The 21,182-nt window shown below is 41.0% G+C and overlaps 1 protein-coding gene across 1 annotated transcript in view; it reads left to right on the forward strand.

Annotated features, from left to right (window-relative positions):
* Nucleotides 1-14,078, forward strand: part of LOC136873871 (uncharacterized) — a 615,800-nt gene extending 601,722 nt beyond the window's left edge. Inside the window, exon 10 of the mRNA XM_067147177.2 lies at nt 13,806-14,078. The gene's annotated coding sequence lies outside the window, so the exon portion shown is untranslated. The remainder of the gene's footprint in view (nt 1-13,805) is intronic.
* Nucleotides 14,079-21,182: the final 7,104 nt, after the last annotated feature.

Here is a 21,182-nt window from a genome sequence, read left to right on the forward strand (position 1 = left end):
TCGACAAGTTTTAAAAAATTCCTTCCTCCCGCTGAAGCTCTGAGGGATTGTGATGTGTCCACGACACTCGATCCGAAGATGAAGCAAGCCGTATCCCGGAGCCTTTGATACACAGCGACGAACATTTGGCTATTGGAAATACGGCTGATTGGAAGTCTTTTTCTGTGCAGCTTCCTTGCCGCATGTGCAGTTTCTCAAGCCTACTCCAAGCAACACTAAAAAAATCTTACACTCTTTGGCCTTCCATGGGCCAACTTATAAATTGAAATAGGGGTATCTCGTACTCAACCTATAGGGCCTTTGCGGAAAGAACAGGTTAAGTAAATGACCCGAAACACAAACTGAATGGAGGCGTACAGTGCTCCAAGATAATGAAAGCTTAAAAACCTAAAGGGCACTAGGCTGGTGAAACAGGGGCTATTCCGAAACTCCTGAGGTGACTCGTATGGAAAGTAATTTACCACATTACAGAATGAAAAACAGGTAGAAAAATGTACTCACCTCAAACCAGAATGAAGGGGAGCTCGAGAGGGTACATCACTTCCTATCCTCGATTTACAGTTAAAGATTTTATGAAGTTTTTACAATAGCCGGCAGAAAGTTACATTTTTTGGAAAACTAGGTTACATAGTTAATGATTCGGACCTTTTCCTCGGGTTAAATGGCGGAGTTAGCAAGAAAGAAAGATGTTATGTGGCCATTACCTTGTCAATGTACTGGTGCCTGATGAAAGAGGGCACCCGCCTCCTGCTTGGACACACACTCTCAGTAAGATGATGATCATTGGCCAAGAAATGAGAAAATCCGCAATTTATAAACCCTTGGGGAAAGTTTGAGATCATTCAAGAATAAAGTAGCCACACCCTCTCACGTTTATTGGTCAATTTAAAATTTACACTCAAAATCGAAGAAGAAGAAGAAGAAGAAGAAAAAGGAAAAGACTGTGATTGGTAGAAAATTAATTACAGAAATTAGGGATTGGCTAGATTCAAAACTGGTGGAAATAAACAGGAAATATTACCAACCCAAAAATGAATGAACATCAATCAGTAAAAAAAAAAACTTATGAATACAAAACTTCTTTGAATTATAAGTTCTTATACCTTGCACCGGGGTGCATGATCATAGTTCTTAGTAGTGACATCTGTGGAAGAATGTCCGAACTTTTTGATGGATAGCAAACAAAACTAGTAGAAATGCAGTCAGTTCAGGAAACTTCACAATAACAAAATTACATCATATTTTAGTGGTGACATCATCTGAGTAAATTTCTAAGTTGGTGTAGTTTCAGTTTCACTGTTTCACCAATAGAGGAGTTCATTTAGGCGCTAGATTTAAATGCACGGCATTGGGGTGTACCTCCCAGTACACCTCTATTTCGTAAACAAGATTCTAAAGCATTCCATGAACAAAAGCAAAGTTTGTGGTTGGATGAATTTTCATGTTCAGGCAATTTTTTACTGAGTTTTCTCCAATTAGTAAGTCCTTTTTCTTTAGCTAATATAATAATAATAATAATAATAATTGTACCGGGCGGTACACCTCCACGCTGCTTATTTAAACTTTGCGCCAGTTGAAACTCCCCTACTGGAAGAAGTCTGAACTTTGTCTTATGTGTTGATTTTCAAGTTACCCTGAAGATGCCACTACTTGGAAATTTTGAAGTTTCTGAACTGTGTTGTTTTCGATGTATTTTTGTTTTGCTTGTAGTAAGAAGTGTGAACATTCTCTTCTAGAGGACACTACTGAAGAACTACAACGGTGCACCCTAGTGCGAAGTGAAAGAACTGTTTTTTTGAGAAAATTTAATTTCAAAAGTTTGTTCTTTGCTAAATTTCTTTCGGTCATTGTTTAAGTTGGCAATATTAACCCTTTCTTTCCCCTTGTTTTGAATTTAGCCAATCCCGAATTTCTTTAATTAATTTTCCACCAATAACGTGTTTCTTCTTCATATTGTGTAGGGGTTTCCTTTATCCACCAATAAAATGATTGTGGGCGGGTGTTTTCCTTCCTGAAACGCCTCGAACTTTCCGCGAGAGTATTTAAGCTGCTGATTTTCGGGTCTCGGTGCCACTTCAGTACCATCTTTCAGTGTGTAAAGTACATAGCAGGGGGTATTTTACCCCTGTGTATATGTCCTTAGAGGACAGCTTGAAGGTGGAATTAGGTGTGGCCTTTGACAGGCCTAAAATTTGAGAGCAAGTTGCTCTTTCTTGAAAATTTTGTTTTCTGCGCGCCTCAAGGAGGCCTTACTGTGTAATTTGGAGCAAGTGCTCCTAGGCATGAATGGGGTTTTCTGCCCCTCTGTTGAAACTTGTGTTTGGGGTAAAACTGGGCTAATTGCTCAAGAATTATGAGGTTGGGGCTCGAAGCCCAAATCCTGTAAATATTGTAATTGTACTTTTATTGCCTTGCTACTCTGTACCTGTCTTTCGTGTTATTTCTGAATTTTGGAAAGAGAATATAACCTTGTTAAATTTTACATTAACTTTAATTTCGTAGTTTGAGACCCGTTCACACCCGCACCTTCTTTCACCTCTACCTACCACAAAAAAGCGGTAACAATAATAATAATAATAATAATTTCGTGTGGCTATTACTGGCCGAGTGCAGCGCTTGTAAGGCAGATCCTCCAATGAGGGTGTGTGGCATCTGCCATTTGTAGGTAACTGCGTGTGTGAGTTGCAGGGATGTTGGGGACATCACAAACACCCAGCCCCCGGGCCATTGGAATTAACCAATTAAGGTTAAAATCTCCAACCCGGCCGGGAATCGAACCCGGGACCCTCTGAACCGAAGGCCAGTACGCTGACCATTCAGCCAACAAGTTGGACTCTTTAGTTAAAGAAGGCACTTGATTTGATGCTAAGTGTGGAAACAGCCTGCAGGGAACACAATATAGAGCTTTCTCACTTTCACTATAGCCTAACCATGATATCTTTACTTTTCCTCCATTTTTGAAAACTTTATAAAACCAATCTTTGGTTAAGTTACATCCTTCTCTGCTGCTATTACTTAAATTTGGCTCAATCAGATTTTTAAAGCTGGTTTTTGTTATGTAACACCTTTCGGAATCTGAAAAACTCTGTAGCAATGAACCAGGATCCCTAAAATCGAAGGAAAACTCGGACGTTTCTTGAAGACCAGTTGTAGGGTCTTGACGAGATAATAATTCATCTTCATTCACTTCACCAGTAGGACTGAGTTTCTTGCAAAGTGCAACGTGTTGCATGCCTTCCTCTCCAGCTTCAATGTCATCTAAAATATTAAAAGCTGGGAAAAAATTCAATCAGTAATTTGATATATTACAAATCTAGCTGATCTACCCGTGCTTCGCTACGGAATTCTATATTGTATACAGAATTCTAGGTTAGTTATTGTACACGTTGTGAGCAAGATTGTATTAAATTGCATAGCTCTTAACGTTACCCTAAAAACGCAACGGTGAAGTCCCCAAACGTCTCTTTTCACATGAAGACTGAGTTAGGGAATTTTCACTGTAATCGTAGACCTACTTGCATACCATCAGTCACAATCAGGTTGGGGATTTTTCCTTATAATGGCAGACACTCACTCTCCACGTGCCTTTTTTCATCCTCAGAAAGACTGTCTTAATAGTTTTCCCAGCTGAAAAGAACATACATCACAATGACGTCAGTATTAATGGCGCAATTAGAAGCAATGCTTGCATGTGAAATACTCGATCAAATGAAACACCACACGTTTTCTCACTTTTAATGAACAGGACTACACTGCCGATGTAACAGTCCAAAGTTCCAGAGCTGGAATGACCAAGTCACAGACAGCCGTAATCTGTGAACACTCTTCGTCTTTTTCCGGCGAGGAAAGGGTCGAATAGTGGAGACTCCCAGAGCAAAAACTATGCCCTTTTACTAATCTGTTTCCTAGGACCACCCGATGAGTCGGAAAATATCAGTTCACTACACTGGCAGCGGAAAAATCTATCTGACTTGGGGACAAATTTTTCCTCCAAGCCAGAGGAGAAACCCCCTCTTCACTGCTAATTTGGAATAAAATGAATGTAGAATTTAATAAAAGTGAAGAGGAAGAATCTTTTCTTAAGAAACGGCTCTTTTCAGGTTTCCATTTTGAGTTATTTAGTGAACTCTGGTGCTATAATTTGGAATACCCCTAAATTGTTATTCTAGACCAGGTCATACTACTACTACTACTACTACTACTACTACTACTACTACTACTACTACTACTACTACTACTACTACTACTAAGTCAGCCTGTGCCTTAAGTATGCACACTGCTCATTCAAAACAGCGCGTCAGAGTAGGGATCGAATAGCTGGAATACTATGATGAACCAGTGTGTTACGTACCAGCAGTATCAGGAAATGTATGAACCAGAGGAATGGAATCCTAAAGAAGAAAGTTTTCTAACTCTTCAGCTATTTCCCGCTAATATTCAGTCAGGCTATTATACACGGTACGCAGCAGTAATCCTATCTATTGGAGTTGAAAGGCAGCATAAAAGACAAATAACATCACAGCAAACAATGGCCAATGTAATGTTATTGTTGATCAGTGTTATGTGCTTTCGATATTGTAGGCCTTCACATTTAGTTTTCTTCCGACTCTGAAATACAACTCATCATAGTCGGTACGGTAAAACTGAATAAAACATAAATGATTGGAAATCGTATTCTTTGTAACTTTCGTTATCTAGTACTTCTCAATAGGACCCAAAACATTGGTATTACAAATTAAATTTTAGGCGCCTTGCCCATAACTACAATTTCATCCAAGGTGAATAAAATTGTATATAGCTTATACTGTAGAATCTTATTCCCTGACTCTATATACCGATTTTAATTAAATTCTATTAACCCATTTTCTTGTGACTCGGCGTCGATATGGACTTAGCAACAAAAATACAAATTCATGAATATCTGTGTTATCATGATAAAAATGTATAAGACATAAATGGTCGGAAATTTAATTCTATGTTATTTTGGTTATGATGTATTTATCGTTACGACCACTAATAATATCAATATTCGAGAATTATATTTTAGGCCTTCCCCTAAACTACCATGTCATTCAGCGTGAATAAAATGATTTATAGCCTAGATTGTAGTGGCTCAGTCTCTGACTTTTTATACCAGGTTTCAATGATATATGACCACTAATGACGTAAATATTTAAGAATCAGATTTTAGGCCAACCATAAACTACCATTTCACTCAAGGGGAATACAATTATTTATAATGTAGATTGTAGCAACTTACTCACCGACTTTGCATACCAATTTTTATTAAGATAGGACCACTAATAACATAAATATTTGAAAATTAATTTTTAGGCCTTCCCCTAAACTACCATTTCTATCAGCGTGAATAAAATTATTTATGGCTTAGATTGTAGCGACTTATTCTCTGACTTTGCATATCGATTTTCATTAAATTGTCTTTAGCCGTTTTCTAGTGATGCGTGTACATACATACATACAGACAGACAGAAATTACGGAAAAGAAAAAGTGCATTTTCTTGTTACTGTGGACGTAACCGGTACGGAAATGCCATTCTTTTCATATTCTGAGCAATGTACAGACAAAACTCTTATTTTATATACACTGACTGACAGAGCAAATGCAACACCAAGAAGGAGTGGTCAGAACTTTATGCCAATTGCAGGGTAGACTGACGTCACTGAGGTATGCTCATGATGTGAAATGCGCCGCTGTGCTGCGCACGTAGCGAACAATAAATGGGACACGGCGTTGGCGAATGGCCCACTTCGTACCGTGATTTCTCAGCCAACAGTCACTGTAGAACGTATTGTCGTGTGCCACAGGACACGTGTATAGCTAAGAATGCCAGGCCGCCGTCAACGGAGGCATTTCCAGCAGACAGACGACTTTACGAGGGGTATGGTGATCGGGCTGAGAAGGGCAGGTTGGTCGCTTCGTCAAATCGCAGCCGATACCCATAGGGATGTGTCCACGGTGCAGCGCCTGTGGCGAAGATGGTTGGCGCAGGGACATGTGGCACGTGCAAGGGGTCCAGGCGCAGCCCGAGTGACGTCAGCACGCGAGGATCGGCGCATCCGCCGCCAAGCGGTGGCAGCCCCGCACGCCACGTCAACCGCCATTCTTCAGCATGTGCAAGACACCCTGGCTGTTCCAATATCGACCAGAACAATTTCCCGTCGATTGGTTGAAGGAGGCCTGCACTCCCGGCGTCCGCTCAGAAGACTACCATTGACTCCACAGCATAGACGTGCACGCCTGGCATGGTGCCGGGCTAGAGCGACTTGGATGAGGGAATGGCGGAACGTCATGTTCTCCGATGAGTCACGCTTCTGTTCTGTCAGTGATAGTCACCGCAGATGAGTGTGGCGTCGGCGTGGAGAAAGGTCAAATCTGGCAGTAACTGTGGAGCACCCTACCGCTAGACAACGCGGCATCATGGTTTGGGGCGCTATTGCGTATGATTCCACGTCACCTCTAGTGCGTATTCAAGGCACGTTAAATGCCCACCGCTACGTGCAGCATGTGCTGCGGCCGGTGGCACTCCCGTACCTTCAGGGGCTGCCCAATGCTCTGTTTCAGCAGGATAATGCCCGCCCACACACTGCTCGCATCTCCCAACAGGCTCTACGAGGTGTACAGATGCTTCCGTGGCCAGCGTACTCTCCGGATCTCTCACCAATCGAACACGTGTGGGATCTCATTGGACGCCGTTTGCAAACTCTGCCCCAGCCTCGTACGGACGACCAACAGTGGCAAATGGTTGACAGAGAATGGAGAACCATCCCTCAGGACACCATCCGCACTCTTATTGACTCTGTACCTCGACGTGTTTCTGCGTGCATCGCCGCTCGCGGTGGTCCTACATCCTACTGAGTCGATGCCATGCGCATTGTGTAACCTGCATATCGGTTTGAAATAAACATCAATTATTCATCCGTGCCGTCTCTGTTTTTTCCCCAACTTTCATCCCTTTCGAACCACTCCTCCTTGGTGTTGCATTGTCACTGTCAGTCAGTGTATATAGATGAAGTATTAAGATAAATGTTGTAAAGTCCGATAAGGCACAATTAATTCATCTCTTCCCTAATGTGCTGTAATTTAATTATTGAAATAAAAATTAATATTTACTTAACTGATTTTTCTTTTGAGCCTTCATCTTCATTAACATTCGTTTTAAAAAAAAAATGCTTCTAATTTTGGTGTTTGTGACAGCACATTGATTTCTTTCTTCCTTTTTTCTGTGGCAAGTTTTCTATACTCGGCTCCACTGAGTCGTTTTCTGCCATCCATAATTTGGAAACTGATAAAAACGCAGCTCAAAATATACTAAACAATTCCGTTTTCCAAACGCTGATAAACGGTAACACGAATAACTAACCAACACTCCAAACACTAATAACTAAATACTAAATGAAAATTAAATTAAACAACTGTCGGTTCGTATCAACACACGCAGACAACAGTGGACGCAGGCTACATGTGTAGCCGTCGATAACGACAACGATGACTGCAGGTGTCTGTTTACTTTACTGTTTATTGGAAGCAGAGGGGAGCATGGGGAGAAAGGGGGTGAGTTAGATGAGATGCTCGTACATTGTGTCAATGTCAGACTGATTTCGAGTCCCCGACCCCACTGCCGAGTGCTCAGGCTACTAATTATTCATATCAGTAGTAGGCATAACAGTATAAGACTCACTCCAGACCCATGAATTACGTTAATTCTTGTGTCGTGTTTTATAATGAAGAAAATAACTTGGTATACAGTGTCAGGGTAATACAGTTGATGAATTGGCCACCAAAATTAAATAAAATTAAACAATATTAACTGTGGTATTATTATTTTGAAAAAAATTAAGTAACTTAATAATTTTTAAATAAACTTTTCAACTTTTGCCGCCCCCTGAAATCTCCGCCCGGGGCATGTGCTCCCCCTGCCCCGCCCTAGTTCCGGGCCTGTGTCCACCCATTCATTAAGCCACCTTGATCTACTTGAATGCTTAGTCATTAAAACTTGTTGAGCATTACAGTTCAATTCCTCTACCATGAAATTTATTACTTCATCTGTAGCAAATAATAAATACCATAAGGTGAGGCTTCGGACTCATTAGCCATCCCTCCTGTGCCTCTGCCCCTTGGAAAGGAATGTCATGCAAAGTGCCAATGCAGGGTCTCCTGTTGTTGTTATTATTATTATTTCTGGCTGTTCCTGATATCAAAACCCCATTGTTTTCACTTTGATGCTTACTTTCAGCACTTTTTGGATTGTCGCTACTTTCTACAATCTCATTGTCTGTAATTTTTTTCAGAATCACTGTAACTACATTCTTCATCAACATACATTGTATTTACGTACATTTCAATACGGACCTAATGTGAGAATTATAACGTGTAATGTCATCATTGTCGGACTTGTTCAATAAATCATCCGGACTATCTGCACTCAGCCTTTTACTGCTTGACTTACTCACAGTGATTTAAAGATAGTAATGAACAAACTAACTCATGCAAAATAAAACTTACAGCACTGCACACTTACACAAACAATCCACAAGATAGACAGTGACTTTGTCACCTTACAAAGCACTCCGCATGGGGTCACACCAAAACCGGAATTGACAAATGGAAGGTGGACTATACACACACTTAAATAGATGGCCGATAGACGGCAGGAAGAGGCTTTATACAGTTTCAAAACACACACTTACTGCTCATCCAAATGGGTTCACACAGTTCTTGATTCATAGGTTATGTCAAATCCTATTATATCAGTTCTTGATTTTCAACAAACATGCGACCCCATATGGGGACAAGATGTTCAAGAAATTGAGTGCTCTCACATACCCAAAATGTGGTCGTTTGGTACTCACTGTATTAACTGTTACACTCCGGAGGCGGATGCCATAGTGAAAAAATGAGCCAAGGAAACAGATTAGTAGAATTATCGTTGCTAAAAACTCAAGGTAAGCTGTACTTTTCAAGTAAGAACTTAATTCTGTTCTTGAATGAATTTCAGCAGTATGTACATTGGGGTTATGATTTTTTGTGCCCCCAAGTTCCTGTGTAATAGATCGATGAACTTTTGCTCAAAATTGAAGGAAAATATATTATTGTATTTCTAATTTATTTATGAAAAAGATCACCTCCAAAGTAAAAATTGTTTTTACCATATACAGAATTATCGTATTTCTAATTTATTTATGAAAAATACCTCCAAACTAAAAATTGTTTTTATCAATCAAATCAAATCAAATAATACTTATCTGCATTTAGGGCAGTCGCCCAGGTGGCAGATTCCCTATCTGTTGTTTTCCTAGCCTTTTCCTAAATGATTTCAAAGAAATTGGAAATTTATTGATCATCTCCCTTGGTAAGTTATTCCAATCCCTAACTCCCCTTTCTATCAACGAATATTTAGCCCAATTTGTCCTCTTGAATTCCAACTTTATCTTCATATTGTGATCTTTCCTACTTTTATATACCCCACTCAAACTTATTCATCTACTAATGTCATTCCACGCCATCTCACCCCTGACAGCTCGGAACATACCACTTATCTCAGTTTACAAAAGGTATACTTTTATTGTTCAACCTATTCAATACATACAGTACCACATTATGTGGTTAATTAGACATCGAAAATCTGAATATTATGGGGACATGTTTTGCCCTTCTTATTGGGCATCATCAGCCATATTAACTAATCTTAAAACAAATATTATTAAAAAGACAATGACGTTTATAATTTATAAAAATTGAACTGAGATTTGTTATGATATTAACTTTATGGAACAGTAGTTAAAAATATGATATTGGGACGTAAAACACATGTTAAAATTGTTGTAAACTAATTTAAAATCTTGTCTAAAAGAGAATTTGTATCGATATAAAGTTCTAAAAACGGCGCATGTCTGGAACTAAAGTGAGGTGAACTTATTTTCTCAACCTATTCTTCCTTAACATTATGTAAATTTGTTTCTTTTCTAAAGTCACCTCCGTAGTATGGGATTAGCCCTTGCATCAGTGGCCTAGAGCCAAATTAGGTTTTGAAACAAATACATTAGGAGTGCAGATCGCCTCCTCTCAAATTGTTATTTTAGAGGTCATGTAATTACCCTTTTTCATTTAATAGACCTCAGTAGGTTGGGTATGTTACCCTTGTGTCTATGTCCTGAGAGGACAACTTGAAGGTGGAGTTTGGTGTGGCCTTTGAGAGGCTTAAAGTTTGAGAGTGTGTGGCTCTTTCTTGAAAATTAAGTGTTGTATGCCTCGATGAGGCTTTTCTGTGTAATTTGGAGCAAGTGCTCTTGAACATGAATGGGGTTTTCGGCCCCTCTGGTAAAACTTATTTTGGAGTAAAGTTGGGCTAATTGCCCTAGAAGCATGTTCTGAACTCAGGGCTATGTTTGTATCCGTGGAAGGAGTCAGATTTGCAGATACTCTGCAGGTCGCTAGGGAACCACCACCATCTTCTAATGGTTCTCGGCCACCACCTCGCTGAACCTTCTCTCCCCACAAATGTTATGTGTGTTGTCTAATGGACCTAGAAATGGAGCAGGGTCGTCTCAAGAATGTTTCAAGTGCTGGTCATTCTCACACATCGCTAAAAACTGTACCCCATCTAACAGTACACCTTCTTGTTCTACATCTGGTTCCACCTCCACTAATATAGGTGATAGAAAATGACTAGCATGCCCGGTTGAGCCACCAAGCTCCTCAAGGCTCAGTCCAGTTCAATTCGGGCATTGAATTTTCTGAGGAGGGAAGATCCTCTAATACATCTTTTGAAGGTCCTAGGGAATGTTTCCCAGGATTCGTGCCCTTCCTCAAAATTGAAATAAATAATGAACTGGTCACAACACTTTTATACTCAGGAAGTGTTAGCTCCATTCTTTCTGAAGATTGGTATTCCAAATTAAAAGTCAGTTGTAAATTTCCAGAATATAGTTTTTCTTCTATTAAATGTGTTTTGGCAAATTCTTCCTCTCTAGAAATTTTAGGATTTATTCATGCTGAACTTTGCATTTCTAAATTTACATGGAATTTTAAGTTGTTTGATTGCTAAACATTTGGCATGCTCTGTGATATTAGGGGCAGATTTCATGTCATTTTCCTGTCTTACGCTCTATCTTTAAAGTAAATCTTCCACATTCAAATTTCAGATTAATTTCCATATACCCCTTTTGAAATGTAGTTCTGCATTGTCTTTGATGACTTCACCTACCCAGAGTGAGATGTTGTTAGACCTGAGACATCTACCTGAGGATCAGGCTAATAGTATTCACAAATTATGCCAATCATTTTCCGATATGTATGTGGAAACTCTTGGTGTTACTGATTTAATCGAATATAAGATTAAGGTGATGGATTCAGTTCCTGTAAGGTTTCCTCCATATAGGCTATCACCACCTAAAATGAAGGCCCTCAAGGAGATCATAGATCAAATGTTGAAAAATGGTATCATTTAGCCTTCAAAGTCAGTGTATTCATCACCCAATTTTCTAGTGTGAAACCTCAAGGCGGCTTCGGGCCAGTAATTGATTACAGGGCATTAAACCGTAAGGTTGTATTACAATCAGTACTCCTTCCTGTTTTGCATTCATATTTTTCTTGGTTTCTTAAGGCTAAGTTCTTCATCTTAACCAAGCATATTATCAGATACCTCTTGCAGAAAAATCGAAACATCTGATTGCTTCCGCTACAGACTGGAACCTGTATGATTATAACCGCATGCCTTTTGGACTCCCAATGGGAATGGCTGTTCTTACTAGACTGCTAGATAGGGTCTTCTCTGACATTAAATTTGAATATCTGTACCATTATCTAGATGATGTAGTTATTTTCTCATAATCCTTTGAAGAACACTTAGCTCATGTAAAGGAAGCCCTAAATCACCTTCGGAAGGCAGGATTGGCAGTCAAGTTATCAAAGGTACCTTTTGCTAAGTCACGCATATTGTGTCACCTGACGGAGTTTCAATCGATCATTCCAGAACGCAGGCAATTCGTAACTTTGAGCCATCCAAAGATGTTAAATGGGTTGCTAGATTCATGGGCATGGTGAAATTCATCCCTAACCTTGCTAATAGAGCGGTGCCCCTAAACCTCCTCCGTAGGAAAGGTGTCAAATTTGATGGGGGCCATCTCAACAAGCTGTGTTCAAGGATGTGAAATTAGCTCTCTGTAATGTCCTAGTATTGGTTATGCCAGATTTCTCTTTATCGTTCAGACAGACCCCTCGTCATCTGCGGTTGCTGCAGTTGCTGCAGTTCTTCTTCAGGAATCTGAACTCGAAAGGCAGCCAGTTGCTAATGTGTCTAGGACCTTGTCATCTCAAGAAGCCAATTACTCTATATACGAATTAGAAGGAACTGCCCATCCTATTTGTCTTGGAAAAATTCCGTCTTTATCTTGAACATGTTAAAATTGAATTAGAGACTGACAATCTGGCTTTGAGCTGGGTTTTCGCTAGGCCCTGTCGTACAGGGCAAATGGTTCATTGAGCTATTCAAATTTCTGCATTTCAGTTTGATGTGTGACATATTTGGGGATCTGAGAATGTGCTCGCTAATGGGTTAAGCCAAATTTTTTCCGACAATGTTGATTCTGTTGACGCGGAGGATGGTCCAGCTTCTATTTCTATACCTCCTAGTATAATTGCCATTTTGACTGATGTCCTGTTGCTATTTTGTGACATAGCAAAATATCAACATGAATATCCAGTGCTGGCTCCTATTATGGAAAACCTTTCTTCTGCGGAATATGTTGTCCCTTGTGTTTTGAGGAATGGGTTCTGTGTTGCCCTCGAGGCACGACCAGAAGATGAAAATTGTGGTTCCAGCTGTTTTTGTGCTTATGATCTTCAAGTGTAACCATGGGACCCCATTAGGTGGACATTTGGGCATTTTTAAAACGAGAGAGATGTTTATATGAAAGAGTATGTGTGGTGAGATTAGGGAGATGGTAATAATAATAATCGTATGGCCTCAGCTACCATGTTCAGACATTCAATTTGACGCCATCTGGCTGTCTGCTCGTCAAAACATGTAAATCTTGTTTGTTTAGCAAGCCCACGTTGTCGACTAAGGTAGGGTTATTGTCATCTCATCAAGCATCTCACCCTATGGAGCGATTGTATATAGATTATGTTGGGCCTTTCCCTCAATCTAAGGGGAATGGGGATAAATTTATCCTTGTGTATGTAGATGGTTTCACACGGTTCTTATGGCTGTTTCCGACTAGGCTTGCCACCGCTCAGTCCACTATTTCCTGCCTCAATACTATTTTTACATCTTTTGAACCTTGTCAGTATATTGTTTCTGATAACGCCAAGGCATTCACCTCTAATTTATTTTGTCAATTCCCTTTTGATCTATCCATCTCACATATCATGGCATCAGCTAACTACCCACAACGATCTCTAGCCGAGCAGGTTAACCATGATCTTCGATCTGCCCTTGATTGCTTTCCACCACAAAGATCATTCTCGGTGGGATACTTCATTGCACTGGTTGTCCTTTGCATTTAACTCGGCTGTTCACGAGTTTCACAAGTTTTCATCCGCATCTCTTATGTTTAAGTTTGTTCCCAACACTCCTTTGTCCAATTTGTGTCAATCAGTTGTTATAAGTTTTTGTGAAAACCTTCCCTTCATTAATTTCTTTCCTGTCTGCCGTTACCGCCCCTGCTTCAAACCTGAGCCAGAAATTCCGTGCACTCGTCCTACAAGCCGCCAACCTTAACAGCTCCATGTAAAACACTGTCCATAAATCGGTTACTGTCACCCAGAAATGTAATTGTTGCAGTGCCCTAATTTCAACTGAGGCCGTGTCGTAATAACTGGCGAGATGTGCCGGCGTGGAGAACCACCCACCTCATTCTGGCCAGGTCTCCTTCTCAACAGTCAACTTGGACTCGGTCATCGTGGGGAATGTCTTGGATGCTGAACCCCAACCGCCCACTTCACCATTGGACGGAACTATGCTACTTTGTCCTTAGTAACCATCACCATGGCTGGTCCTCTCAAGGTACCGGGAGAGAGGTATCTGTTGGTACTTGGGGGGTCCGGGGGACCTCATCCTGACATCGGTTGTGGCGGCCGCTCTTTCCGTCACCTTTGGGCATAAGTGACCGGACTTCTACGTCTTCACCAACAACATCAAGATTTCTCTACTGCAAAAAACAATTGGAATAGACTATCCATCAAGATACTTTTCAACTTTTCAAATATTTTCAAATTATCTTAAGCACCATATTTCAAATCTGTTTAGACTGTGGTAAAACCTTAGGGGGTGGAGGTCTGTACTGGAGGTACACCTTCTACATCCAATTTAACTGCGTGCTTTCTAAAAAGCCATCTGTGGTGAGAATCATAAATTATGTATCTGAAGATATTTGGACTTTTAATCCTTAGATGTCTCTACTACAATATAACCTATGAAAATGATAACAAGATTGAGAATGTGAAAGAAAACTATATCATGAGCAAAATGCTCATGTGGGACTACTCACACAACTTTTAACATGACCACTCACAAATTAAGGAAAAAATTAGTGCAGCCATTTTATCTGAAATTCATTCCATGGTGCACCAGTAAACACTCTCTTCAAAGGAAATAAATTTTGTGGATGTTATGGATGGCATCGTGAGTACAGACAATTTTGTATCATCACCACTTTAAATAGTTTCTCTCCTCCTTGGAGGAACTCTTCAGTCAATATCCTTTACTATTTTTAATGCAATAGGTTTCCTGGAAAATTGTTTTGAAATGGTCTTTAGTGCTTAGAGAGCCTGTTTCTGAATGTTTGCAAATAAAATGATGTCGCAGTCGCACTTGTAGAACTCTGGGTTGCAGATCTCGCTTGTTGGGTGGGCATAACTAGTTACCTCAGTGCTCTAAATTTGGGCATACTGGGGAAAAGTGCCAAAAACAGACGTGGCTGATGAAATCATGCCTTTAAAAAGAAACTTGTGCTTTGGAAAAGCCAACTTTCACAATAATATATTGCTCACTTCCTGTATTTAGGTAAGTGAACATATTGTATTCACATAATGGAATCCCCAGAAGAGATAGTTTCTTCCCTTAGTTAAGATTTCTTATCTTTCTATCAGTTCCATCCGAGAATTTCACACAGTGTTTACTAATATTGTTGTTATGGAGTTATCCATGGAAGGCAGAGATGAAAGAAGGTGCGGGCTGGAATGGGTCTAACTACAAGTTCGAAAGATGAATTATAATTTCAACAGAGGTTATATTTTCAAAACTTAACAATGGAGACATAGAATTTGAAAACTTAACAAGTCAACAACAAGCCAAAATCAGATACAAAGAAATTACAAGTGTTAGGGGATTATTATAAGGTCTGGGCTTTGAGCCGCACAGTCACAATCCTTGAGCTATTAGCCCAACTTTACCAAGGTACAAAATTGAACAAAGGGGCAGAAAACCCCATCATGCCAAGGAGCACTTGCTCCTAATTACAATGTTAAGCCTCCTAGAGGCACACAGAGGTCAAATTTAATAAAGAGCAGACCCGTTCTCGAAGTTCAAACCTATCACGAGGCCATAAGGAGACTTCACACTAACTGCCCTCAAGGCACACATATAATGGTACAGGGGTAGCTCATACCCAATCTACTGGGCCTTCTCAGGAAGGAAAACAAAACGAGTTAAATAAATGGCCCAAAATACAAAATTGAATGGAGGCGATATTACTTGCACTCCTACACTAAAGTTTTTTTTAAAAACCCTATGTGGCGCTAGGCCGATAATACAGGGGCTAATCCCAAGCTAGGGAGGTGACTCATATGACAAAACTTTAATACATTAAGGAAGAGAAGAAGCGGTTATGAAAACGTAGTCGCCTCAATTTCAAAATGAAGGGGAGCTCGAGAGGGTGAAGCACTCTCTATCCCCGCTTTACAGTAAAAGAGATATGTAGATTTTACATAGACAGAAAAGGAATTTACATTTTGAAAAGATGGGTTACATATTAAAGGATTCGAAACCTCCCCGAGAGTTCGACTGCTGAGCTAGCAAGAAATAAAGATGTTAAAAGGCCATTACCTTGTAGAAGAACTGCTGCTAGAAGAAAGAGGCGCTTCCCGTCCCCTGCTACATATCCACACACTGAGTTCGATGTTATACTAGTGGCCCGGAGACAAGAAAATCAGCAGTTTTTATACCCTCGTGGAAAATTCGAGACCTTTCAAGAATGAGTAGACACACCCCCTCAACTTTATTGGATAGCTTAGAGCTACATATCCATACTGAAGAAGACATACATGATTGGCTGAGAATTAATTAAAGAAATTCGGGATTGGCTAATTTCAAACCTGGCGGAAGGAAGGATTAATATTGCCAACCCAAAAATAAAAGAACAAAATTTAGTAAAGACAACAACTTTTGAATACAAAATTTCTTCAAGAAGGTTCATTCCTTTGCACCAGAGTGCATGATCTAGTTTTTTTTGTAGAGACATCTGGTAGAGAACGTCCACACTTCTTGATCAATGACAAACAAAAACACATCAAAATTCACACAGAGCCATCTTCGGAGAAACTGTTGAGTTAATACAGGTTTTCAAGGTTCAGGCTTTCTCCTGTAGAGAAGTTTCAATTGGCGCAATGTTTGAACAAGCGGCGTGGAGGTGTACCGCCCGGTACAGACCTCCCCCCACAAAAGTCCTTCCAAGGGGTGACACAGAAGAAAACAAAAAAAATTTTTTTTTTTTCAAAGCAAGGTCCAAGTTTGTTGAGGATTAGTTGAAGAATTTAGAAGAGAAAAATATAACATTTCAGTAGTCGGAGGTCTCTGTAGTTGCGACTAGATTAAGTCCAGTTTTAGAATTTCTTTGTAGTAGTAGAATGGTGAAACAAAAAGTTAATTCATGGAGGTAATATTTTTCTAAGTCCACCAAAGGTTGATTTGAAGCCAAAAATGAATTAATTACAGATGTAGAGTGTTCATGTAGCTGCAGAAGTACATAGCTGCCGATTACTTTTGACAGCAAGACCAGCCGCCGCTGCCTGTATCCAGAGGAGGTTGCTCGGACCCCTCAAGTACCCTGAGATACCTCTCCCCCGCTACTATGAGAGGGGTAGTTGTGGTGAAGCACGCCGTAGACGCGACGATTCTTTACAGTCCTGGAGCAGTTTGTGGGTTGTGCGCCGCACATCAGCCTTGGCCGGAAGGAGGGCTCCAGCTCGCCGTACACTGGTTGACCTCACTGGAGTGGAGTGGGCTCGTACCCCATCTCAGTGGCAGTACGGCGCCGCATGGCTGTGGGGGCACTGAAACAGTAAGATCTCGGCGGCAGAATTTTTGTAGTAATATAATGTTTTAGGGTACTGTCTTGGAGTTGAGGCTGATGGGCCAGCGGCGTGGAAACTTTTATTTTATTTGCCACTGGAGTGGTCTAACAGGAGACGGGAGCTTGGTAATGGCCGTACGGAGAGGACAGCAGGGTACTCTCGGAGAAGGTTTTACAAGGTAAATGAACAAACACATAGAGGAAAGCCTTAAAAATAAAACTCCCCCCCCCCCCCAAAAAAAATATAACCTTTGGAGATATTACAAAATGTTAAAGATCCAAAGAGCAAATAATTTACACCGGTTTCACCTGAGATAGGTGAACCCTAAAGATTCTCTCGGTGGCTGGATTACTCACTAACAAAGTGACCGGCGTAAGAAAATCCAAGACGGTGCACGGCCCATGAAATCTGCGGGCAAGCTTGCCCGCGGGAACAAAATTTTTGACCATAACTTGGTCTCCTACTTTTAAATTGGTGGGCCTCTATCCACGATCATATCTTTCCCTAACTTTTTCATGAGAAATTTTAAGGTTGGCCTTAGCCTTCTTCCAAAGATCTTTAATATTATCTGGATCTATTGCCTCAGGTAGAATATCACTAAGAGACCAAAGGTTAGAGAGCGGTGTGTTGGGTACAAACTTAAACATCAAAGAAGCTGGAGTAAACTTATGGGATTCATGAACCGCCGAATTCAAAGCAAAAGCTAACCAATGCAGGGACGTGTCCACCTAGAATGATCTTCATGGTGATAGGCAATCAGAGCTGACCTCAGATTACGATTGACCCGTTCAGCTAGAGATGGTTGAGGATAGTAAGCAGAAGTAGTCACATGAGAGATGGACAGATCAAAACAGAATTTACGAAAAGATTGGATTTGAAAGCTTTAGCATTATCAGACACAATATATTGACACGGACCAAAAGAAGCGAAGATGGAATTTAAACATGAAATGGTGGCCTGAGCAGTAGCCAGCTTAGTAGGAAATAACCATGAGAATCTAGTGAAGCCATCTACACACACAAGGATGAACTTGAGGCATTCCCCTTTGACTGGGGGAAGGGTCCTACGTAGTCGATGTAAAGACGTTCCATGGGGCACGACGCTTGATGAGAAGACAAAAGCCCTTGCTTAGGGGACATGGTGGGTTTACTAAGCCAACAAGATTTACAAGCTTTTACTAATTCACGGATTTCTCCGTCCATACCCTTCCAAATGAACATTTCTCGGATCTTTTCTCTAGTTTTGAAGATACCTAAATGCCCGCCTAATGGGGTCTCATGATAGTACTTGAAGATCATGGGCACGAGAACAGCTGGAACCACAACTTTCATCTTTTGATCATGCCTCGACGGGCAACATAAAACACCATTCCTCAATACATAAGGGACGACATGTTCCCTAGAAGAAAGGGTTTCCATGATAGGGGCCAGCGTCGGATCTTCACGTTGATATTTTTCAAGATCCCTAAACAACATGGGAGCATCCGTTAGTATGGCATTTACGCCCGCAGGTGTGGACTCGGGAAGTGAAGAACAGTCTTCCTGTTCAAGGGGCTCTACATCATTAGAGAGCATACGGCATAGACCATCTGCCACAACATTTTCAGTTCCTCTTATATGCCTAATATCAAATTGGAAGGCAGAAATTTGGATGGCCGACCGGGCTATGCGACCTGTACGACGCGGCCTACCTAAGACCCAACTTAAGGCTTGGTTATCTGTCTCCAAGTCGAACTTGACATGTTCCAGATAGAGGCGGAACTTTTCTAGAGCAAACAAAACTGCTAACCCTTCAAGTTCGTAGATGGAATACTTGGATTCTTGGGCAGATAATGTCCTAGAGGCATAGGTGATGGGTCGCCTCCCTAGTTTAGTCTTTTGAAGAAGGACTGCAGCTACCGCCGACGACGACGCGTCAGTTTGGACGATGAATTTCTTAGAGAAATCGGGCATAGCGAGGACAGGGGCATTACAAAGGGCTAATTTGAGGTCTTCGAAAGCGGCTTGTTGAGAAGGCCCTCACTCAAATTTGACGTTGTTCCTGCGGAGTAAGTTCAACGGCGCCGCTCTATTGGCGAAATTTGGAATAAGTTTCCTCAAGAAGTTCACCATGCCTTTGAACCTGTCAATCCCTTTGATGTCCTTGGGAGGTTTGAAATCACAGATGGCCTGTGTTCTAGAATGATCAACTGCGACACCATCGGGCGACACAACATGCCCTACGAATGAAATGGAAGGTTTAGCGAAGGCAACCTTGGACAACTTCACCGTTAACCCTGCCTTACGAAGGAGACTCAGGACCTCTTTCAGATGATCTAGGTGTTCTTAAAAGGTCTCAGAAAAACCGATGACATCATCCAGATAATGATATAAATACTCAAATTTGATTTCAGAGAAGACCCTATCTAACAGTCTTGTAAGCACAGCTGCTCCCGTGGGGAGCCCGAAAGGCACGCAGTTGTATTCGTACAAGTTCCAATCTGTGGCAAAAGCTGTCAGGTGTTTAGATTCCTCTGCTAGCGGAATCTGATTATAAGCCTGATTGAGGTCTAAGATGGTGAAGAATTTAGCCTTTCAAAACCATGAAAAACAAGAGTGAAGGTTGGGAAGGGGCACAGATTGTAACACCACCTTGCGATTGAGAGCCCTATAATCAATCACAGGCCTGAAACCACCTTGGGGTTTCGGGACCAGAAAAATAGGCGAAGAATACGCTGACTTAGAGGGGCGAATAATACCATCTTTTAGCATCTGATCAATGATTTCCTTCAAAGCTTTCATTTTAGGTGGAGATAGCCTATAAGGTGGAAACCGGACTGGAATCGAATCCGTAACCTCAATCTTGTATTCAATGAGGTCAGTAACCCCAAGAGTATCAGAGAAAACCTCTGGAAAGGACTGACACAACTTACGAATACTGTCAGCCTGCTCCTCAGGTAGATGTCTAAGATCTAACAACATCTCATCCTGGGCAGGCGAAACAGATGAACATGACACAGAAGTACATTTTAATAAAGGGATATTGAATTTACTATCAAATTTGAAAGTGCACGACTTGCTCTGAATGTCGAGCACAAGACCGGTGTGTGACATGAAATCCGCTCCTAGTATAATGGGGCAAGAAAAGTGCTTAGCCACAAACAATTTAAATTTCCAAGTAAATTTGGCAATTCTAATTTTGGTATACAGAAACCCTAAAATTTCTAATGGAGAGGAGTTTGCCGAAACGCATTGAAGCAAAGATGAACAGTAATCAGGAAGTTTACAAACAAATTTTAATTTGGAGTATCACTCGGCCGAAATAATGGAACACACACTACCAGAATCTAATAGAGCTGTTACAGGCTCATTATTCAATTCAATTTTGAGAAAGGGGACAGGTGTGGGTGAATCCGCCGCAATCCTAAGACATTCTTTGGGACATTCAAATGGTTATGTAGAACAGTTCTGACTTTTCCCTGAATTTTTTTCGGATTTAACCTGGGCTGAGCCTTGAAAAGATGAATCTTCCGACTCAGCTGGGGCCACTTGTCACTTATGATTGTTGGTGGAAGTTGCACCTGAAGTTGAGCAGGAGGGAGTGCTATTCGAATTCAGGCAATTTTTGGCAATATGGGAGAAAGCGCCGCATTTAAAACAGCCTTAGGATGACCCTGCTCCCTTGTTTGTCCCATTGGATTTAATCAAGGGGCACTTGTTCCGAAGATTTTCGGATGACCCACAAGCATGACATTTGCGGGGTGTTACGGTTTGGCGATGTGGAGGCCGAAAATTACTAGAGGATGGAGGGGGTTCTTTCGCGACCCGTGAGGTGTCGGCGTATCTAACTCCTTCCGCTGAGACAGCCATAGCCTCTAATTTGGCAAAAG

The sequence above is a fragment of the Anabrus simplex genome, chromosome 5 (assembly GCF_040414725.1).
Source record: "Anabrus simplex isolate iqAnaSimp1 chromosome 5, ASM4041472v1, whole genome shotgun sequence".
Classification (NCBI taxonomy): Eukaryota; Metazoa; Arthropoda; class Insecta; order Orthoptera; family Tettigoniidae; genus Anabrus; species Anabrus simplex.